Here is a 7,697-nt window from a genome sequence, read left to right on the forward strand (position 1 = left end):
CGCTATAAATCACTTCAAGTTTTTTCCACACTTCATATGTAGTTTCAAGACCATGAACATCTATATATTTAGCATCAAATAGGGAACTGATAATAGCCTCTAATGCTTGATGATTCTCTTTCTATTCTTTCTTCTGGTCATCAGTCAGAGTACCAATAGGTGCAACATATTGACTTTCTACATGCTCCCAATACTGACTACCAAGACTTTTAATGTAAATCTTCATTTAGTCGCTCCATATCCTATAGTTATCATTGTTGAACTTAGGACCTTCTTTCTTCATCATGATCTACAAGATCTTTTCCTCAAGCTGTTAGGCTTTAGGTTAAAGAGGACCTAAGACGCTTTGATACCAATTGATGATATGATGAAAGAATAAGGATCCAGTAGTATACTAAGAGGGGGGGAGGGGTGACTTAGTATACTCAAAAATCTGATACAAACTCCGAAACTCAAAATAAACTTATCAACAAATAACTCAGTCAAGATAATGTCTTCAAAGATTACCAACATCAACCAATCACCAACTGGTTTGACTGTTATACAAACTTAACAGTAAAAAACTTCAATGTTGTAAACATCAATAATTCTCAATCATATGTCAACATATTCATCTCTCAATGCTTCCAATTATCATGCCATATTAGAAAAATTAAGTAGTTAACCAAATCAACAAATAAGATCATAACCACAAAAACATTCACCACTTGACACAAATATTTATATGTGGAAAACCCAAATAGGTAAAAACCATGGCGAGATGAGACTCACAAGGATAGCTATCTGAACTCTTCTAAAGTTCGCACTATTAGGAGCCAAGCCTGTTAAAGATTTACAATAAGTCCTGTTAAGAACTGATTCCACTTAGGAATCACCCAATTAAGGGATTTACAAAAATGCCTTTATCAAAAGCACAATACCCTGTTTGGAGTAACCTCGCTGGAGGATTTGAGAATCCAAGCTAATGGACCACCTTGTTAGAGGATTTAGAAAGTAACCAAGCTTGCTAGAGCTTACTCAGTTAGGGGATTTTGATTTCTGTTGTAATTGTTAGAAAACAACAGGTTTTATTGTTCTATCTGAATAGCACTACATCTGCTTGATTAGATCCTTCTTAAGCTTCAATATGTCTTTGAACAAATTGTAAATCCATCCACCGGTTTGGCAACCACACACTCAACTGGTTTTCTCCAATCTTGTCAACTTTTCCAACAAGTTAACAAAACAATATCACCAACCTTAAATACAAATCCAATAGGTCAGTAACACAACAAAAACCTAATTCTCATCATCAAGATTACAAACAAGTCAGTACAATCTTGACCATTTAGAAATCATAACAATCTTTTCACATTAATCAAGAAAATTCCAACCGCTCCATGATCACGGCTTCATCAGACTTTGTAACTCATCACATGCTATGCATTTGATGCAATGCACTTTGCTCCTTTCAACCATAACAAATGTGCCAAATCAATTTGAACTTATCCTCATACAATGATCACACGTGTCTCCATCATTACCGCTTAACATAAAACAACAAATTTGATTGGTTAGGGTTTATCAAATACAACTGGTAAGGTTTAACGGTTTACATAACATCAAAATGTTTAACCTTATACACCCGTTCAACTTACAAACTACCATATACCTGTTTACAACATCTTCCACAAAGTTTATCATACTGGTTACAATACAATAGCAATAACAATAATAACATCAACAATATCATGAATATCATTCACTGATTCAATTAACATTAATGACAACATATCATTAATGCAATCTATATGCAAAATGCCAACAAACTGAAAATGCCAACAATATATGCTCATAATTGATATGTTGATATTGCCAATATTTTGATTTGGTAAGGGGACAGCGATATAGTGTAGAGTGAAGTTAAGAAAAAGAGGGCAGAGTTAGTTAATTGCAAAGACAATGATGGGGTGAGCCCTGTAGATATGGATGTTAAGAAATATAACATAAAGCTAATGGGGAATCTATTGTCGGTTTGCAAGAGACTTATTTTGATAAGGCTGACTCTGAAATGCTTCTGCGTAAGTTTGCCTTTGAAGGCAATTTAGATGCTATGAGTAAACTCAGGGAGAGAGGAGTAGATCCATGTGCTTGCAATAAGGAGGGTCAAACAACTTTGCACTATGCTTCCATGTGTGAACTTGGTTATAATGCATGTAAATTGACTAAGTTAATGCTCGCCAAATGTACAAGTGAAGAAGAGAGAAAAATGGTTAGAGAAAAAATATAATAATGGTAAAATGACTCTTCATTTTGCAGCAATGAGAGGACACGAAGTGCTTTGCATCAAATTTTGTCAAATAAATAGAGAAATTCTACAAATCAAAAATGCATATGGGCGAGGTGTTATCTATGATGCGGTTAAAGGAGATCATGATTACCTTTATATTATTAGGTTTTTCCATGACTTCATTGGACTAGACTTGGAATCATGTGTGTGTGGTTAGGGTTTTGACATGTTCATGCCATTTCATACAACATATGTGATTACATTCAAGAAAAAAAGAATCATTAGTTAGATCAAAGACTTAAGCATGTAGAACACAAGATATCACTAAGAGGGGGGTGAATCAGTGATTATAAACAATTTCAAACAATGTGTGCAACCGAAGGATAATGAAATCACTAACAAGAAACCACACACAAGAGCACATCACATATCACTGACTATACGAGGAAATCCCAACATGGGAAAAACCTCAGTGATAAATGTTGTTGGAGATCTACTACTCCAATCTAGCCTCACAATGAAATAACAGTTTTACAATATTTAAGGCACCAACCGAAGGAGAACCAATTCAAGGTTAATTCTTAAAAAAGAGTTTAAATTAAGAAAACCCAAATTTTCAACCTATTTCCCCTTCTTTTAGTGTGTAAGAAGTAGGTACAAAGCTGTATGCTTCAGGATAATCTTTATTTATAGTGACGAATCATTCACCCATTGGAGTGTGAAAAGTTAGGAGGACTAGAATGACTATCACTCTGGTCTTGACAAATTAGGAGATCCTGTTGGGAACAGGTCCAAATCCTCTTACAATCCTCATATCCAGGTTTGTGGTTTGATCCGACAACTATAGCTCAATTTTTGCACATTTTTATATCAATTTCAGTCTATTTTCCCTAATTTCAGCATCTTCAAGAAATCAATTTAATCTATGGGAAACAAGAGGGCACTTCCAAACCCCTTGGAATAAGAAAAATTTAAACCTCTTAGGTTCAGATCTATCTAATTCCTATATTTCCCTAATGTAATGGTCTCAAAGTAAAGATTAGCGGTTTTCATACATCTAATGGTGGAAACCCTACATTTTTTCACCATTATAGAATGAATTTTTTATGGAGGAATCAATTTTTTTTAATCTCTACATTCCTTCTTCACATGATCTCTTTTCCCACAATTACACCACTTTTCTCCATTTAGTGGTCTTTGATCGTTGTTTAGATTTCTCCCTCTTTTATCCTATCTAGGCCCTTTCTCTTTTGACCTTCCACACACATGAAAGGCATCTTGGGAGCCAAATTTTCTAGAACATCTTCTTACCTCTTCTAAAAGAAGTATGAAAATAAAGTTGGCCATCTCTAAATTTATACTACCACTGATAATAGCAGCAATTTGATTTTTCCAATATTTGGGAAAAGAGAAAATAAATAAGATAGATTTATCTTCATATTCTAATTTAACATATATCAAAGAAAGATAACTTATAATTAGAATAAAATAATTTAAATGATCCATAATTGTTTCATCCTCTTTCATTTTTAAAGAACATAACCTTTATAATTAATTGGACAAACTTTTAGATTGATAAATGTCACCAATCCTCTTCCACAACTTGTATGTAGAGTCTTCTTTACAGACATTCAAGAGGATGGAATTGGTATGACATAACCAAATGGATCATCATGCATTCTTTTCCAACTCCTTGGAAGAATCATCCAATAAAGTAGAATCTTCTAGTTTCTATTCATGCAAAATTGACAATTACTTATATCTTTCTTCCAAAAGATCTTCCATCTCCTATTTCCAAATCTTGTAGCCACTGCCATTGAATTCTCAACATTTGTATGTGAACTAGAAGCCATGACTTTCAATCCTTTTCTTAAATCTTAAATCCACACAAAAAAAATCCCACTATAGCAAAAAATATTCAATTAAAGAGAGTTTCCCCCCTCTCAAATGAAACATTAGCTTTGATACTAAATGTTGAGAAACAAGGTGAAGAAAGCTTGCAATATTATCTTTATTATGTCACTACCAATCTAAAAAGATTACCAATTCTAAAAATATTGCCAAATCTAAAACTAAATATGAAGTGAACATGTGATTGCATCATTTAACATAAATCCATTTTATCAATCATACCAAAAGATACATTGGATTTATGTAGAGAAACTCTTTCGAGAAAAAAATACTCCAAAGAATGAGGGCATGTATATTAAAATCAAAAGAAAATAGAGACTAGAGTAATAATATACTTCAATTCATTTCTCTAAATAATCTTGGAACTACTTGCAAAGCTCAAAGAAACTATGATAAAACAACTATGCTTAAGATCCAACTTATAGCCAAACATGAGAGGAAAAACCATTGTTGTTTTCCTAAAACTAAGGACCTAAACCATTTGCCATAAAACCATTCTTTGGAGAATGAATAGCCAAAAGACAATAAAATAATAAAAATCATCAAGTAACTTCTCTTTGGTTTCCAAACCCAATGCCACCTAGACTTTATATATTTCAAGTACTCTGTAACTTCGAGTGACTATTTATTTCCTCTCTGGACATCAAAGGGTTTCCATTCAACATGGTAAATGTAGTTTCCACCAATCGCGTGCCAAGCTAGAAGTCTCAAATGTGGTTCGATACTATTCGAGCCATACTTGACGATATAAGAGACTCGACTATTAAAAAGTTAAATTTTTTTATCATGAAGATAATAATGAAGTAGATCTTTTATCAAATCATTTAATTGCTCATCCATCATCTCAAACATTTATTCTTCACATATGGACTGATATCCTAACAAAACGGGTACATTTTCATGTTGCGTGACTCGAGACTATGATTTGGTAGAAGTTGGTGAATATGTATCTACCTTTGTGAATGACGAGGCTTTCCTGAGGTCAAGCATCACCCATGAGTTACTTAGATTCAGAGGTTAGTATGATTGCTGATGTTATATGTATCAAGACAGCTACAAACAATAGATCATTGCTGAATCTGATCAACCTTCTGGTTTATCCAAAAATAATATGGAAACCTATGTCTTTTTACTTAGCGTCATTAGGAATATGTTTTTTCCAGCCTAGATTGAGCTATCATAGCAAGTCATAGTGGCCATAAGAATCTTGTTATTCACTCTCTGTCTCTTCGCCTGTTTATACTGGTTTTTAACTTAATATCAGGGAGCTACCCAATAGCAAACATTCAGAAAGTCAATCAAACTAACACTTCGTTCACAAAGTTAAATAGGCTTGAATAAAATGTTAAGTCTTATGAGTAACTTCATATTTTAATATTTACTTAATAATAAAATTATATCATGTTGTATTATATCCTGCCCAAAAAATCAGAGAGGAGAAACTATAAATAACTTTTCTCCTATACATCCTTTTAAGTGTTCATGACTTCTCAAGGTGATACTTGCAATGATTTATATTTTATATTCCTTGTTGGCATGGTCTATTATAGTCACTTACATAATGCATCTCCTCATCAAGGAAGTCAAAGTAAAACTCGAGAGAGACCTTAAATGTCAATAGGACACAATGAGAGGTGGTCTATTAAAGCCCAAATCTCTTGGCTCAATAGAGAAAGGAAGACAAAGAGGTTATATCGGTAAGGTATAGTTAAGGGGCTAAAAATATGATAAACTTAGCTTATCTCTAATCTTAAAGACTTTTTTCACACAAGCCATTAATATATTTTCTTTCTTAAATTTTTATGAACTCTCATAATAAGTCACACATTTCTAACCCCTTTTTAATGAAATGAGGGTACAATGTCTATTAATAAAAGCTATAAAATTGATTGTCACTATGAATGATAAGATCTTAAATATTGGAATAAGATGTTGTGCACCTTCTATAATGCTTATAATGTTTTATTCACTATTATGTGTGTAGTGCATCTAGGGAACCTCCACGGATGTGCATCACTAGGAGCTCACATAATAGGGACCACTTTATATGTTGTATATACCATCAACAAATATAGCCAATTATGTTTGAAGACTAATTTTTTTATCAATAATTACTATTGTAAAGTTGATCACTCTAGTGCTACTTGTCTTAGAAATAAGAAAATTCAGCTTGGCCCCTATTGACTGTAATGAGATTGACACTTCTTCTTTAGTTTTAAGATGGAATGATACTACTAGTTTTCCTCCTTGGGCCAAGAAAAGAATCTTAGATTTGGTTAACTCATGCACTATGAAACTAGAATCTTTGGAGCAATTTGGCTTTTAGCCACCTTGACTTTAGGTTGGGTGTTTGTAATGTTTAGTGAAGTTTGTTATTTGTCAGTTGTTTCTCTTGGTTGTCCTTTTTTATTTTGTAGTTGTAATTTCTTTATCTTTATGAACAAGGGTCTAGGTCCTTTCAAAATCCTTGCTTACCTTATTAAAAAAATAGATATCCAATTTGAAATGGTAGCATATAGAAAATCATATATACCCAACATATATTATAAATAGATCTAGTTATTATAAGATAAAACAAGTGCCACATAGTGACCAGTACTTGCCTTATATTCTTACACCCTAGCCCAAATGTTTAACCTAATTCTAACTCTAAATCTAACATTAAATATAACCCTAAATCTATTTAAAAAATAATTTAACCCTAGTTTTGAATCAAACTCTAAGCATAAATTTAATCTTAATTTAGAAATAATTTGAACCTTATTTTTAACCCTAACTTTAACCCTTATTCTATCACTAACTCTTATTGCAAACCTAATTTTAATCTTAATCATTATTATAATAATTTTAAAATTGTAATATTAAATAAGAATTAAGATTAAAGTTATAATATAATTAAGAATTATAAATTAAGTTATAGTAATTTATTTAAATTATAACAATAAAATTAATAATAATCTTAATCTCAATTTATAATTATTTAATATAATTATTAATAATAGATTTATTATTATATATTTTGGGTAATTTTATTATAAATAAATTATTTATAATTAACAAATTAATCTTTGTATAATATTTTAGATTATATTATTGAATTGTATAGATTTAATATTATTTGATAAAGATATATAATATTGTATTTTATTTCTTTTATAAATATAGTTTAGATTATAATTAAATATGTTAATAATATTTGTCAACAATATGCATAATATTAAATTATTTATTCAAACCTTAATTTCATTTTTTTATATTTTAATAATTTAATATATTTAACGTTACAAATATATTATTATTTATGATTCTATTATTTATTGATTATAATTAACATATTTAATTTTTATTTTCTTTTAATATAAAAATATATTTAATCCTAACATAATAATTTTAATTATATTATTGTATATATAGACTTAAATATATTAATAATATTAAAATTATTTATTAATATATTTATAAAGATATATTTTAATGACCTTAAAATTTGCGTAAAAAAATTCATGTAGAAAGTGGA

The sequence above is a fragment of the Cryptomeria japonica genome, chromosome 10, assembly GCF_030272615.1.
Source record: "Cryptomeria japonica chromosome 10, Sugi_1.0, whole genome shotgun sequence".
Taxonomy (NCBI): Eukaryota; Viridiplantae; Streptophyta; class Pinopsida; order Cupressales; family Cupressaceae; genus Cryptomeria; species Cryptomeria japonica.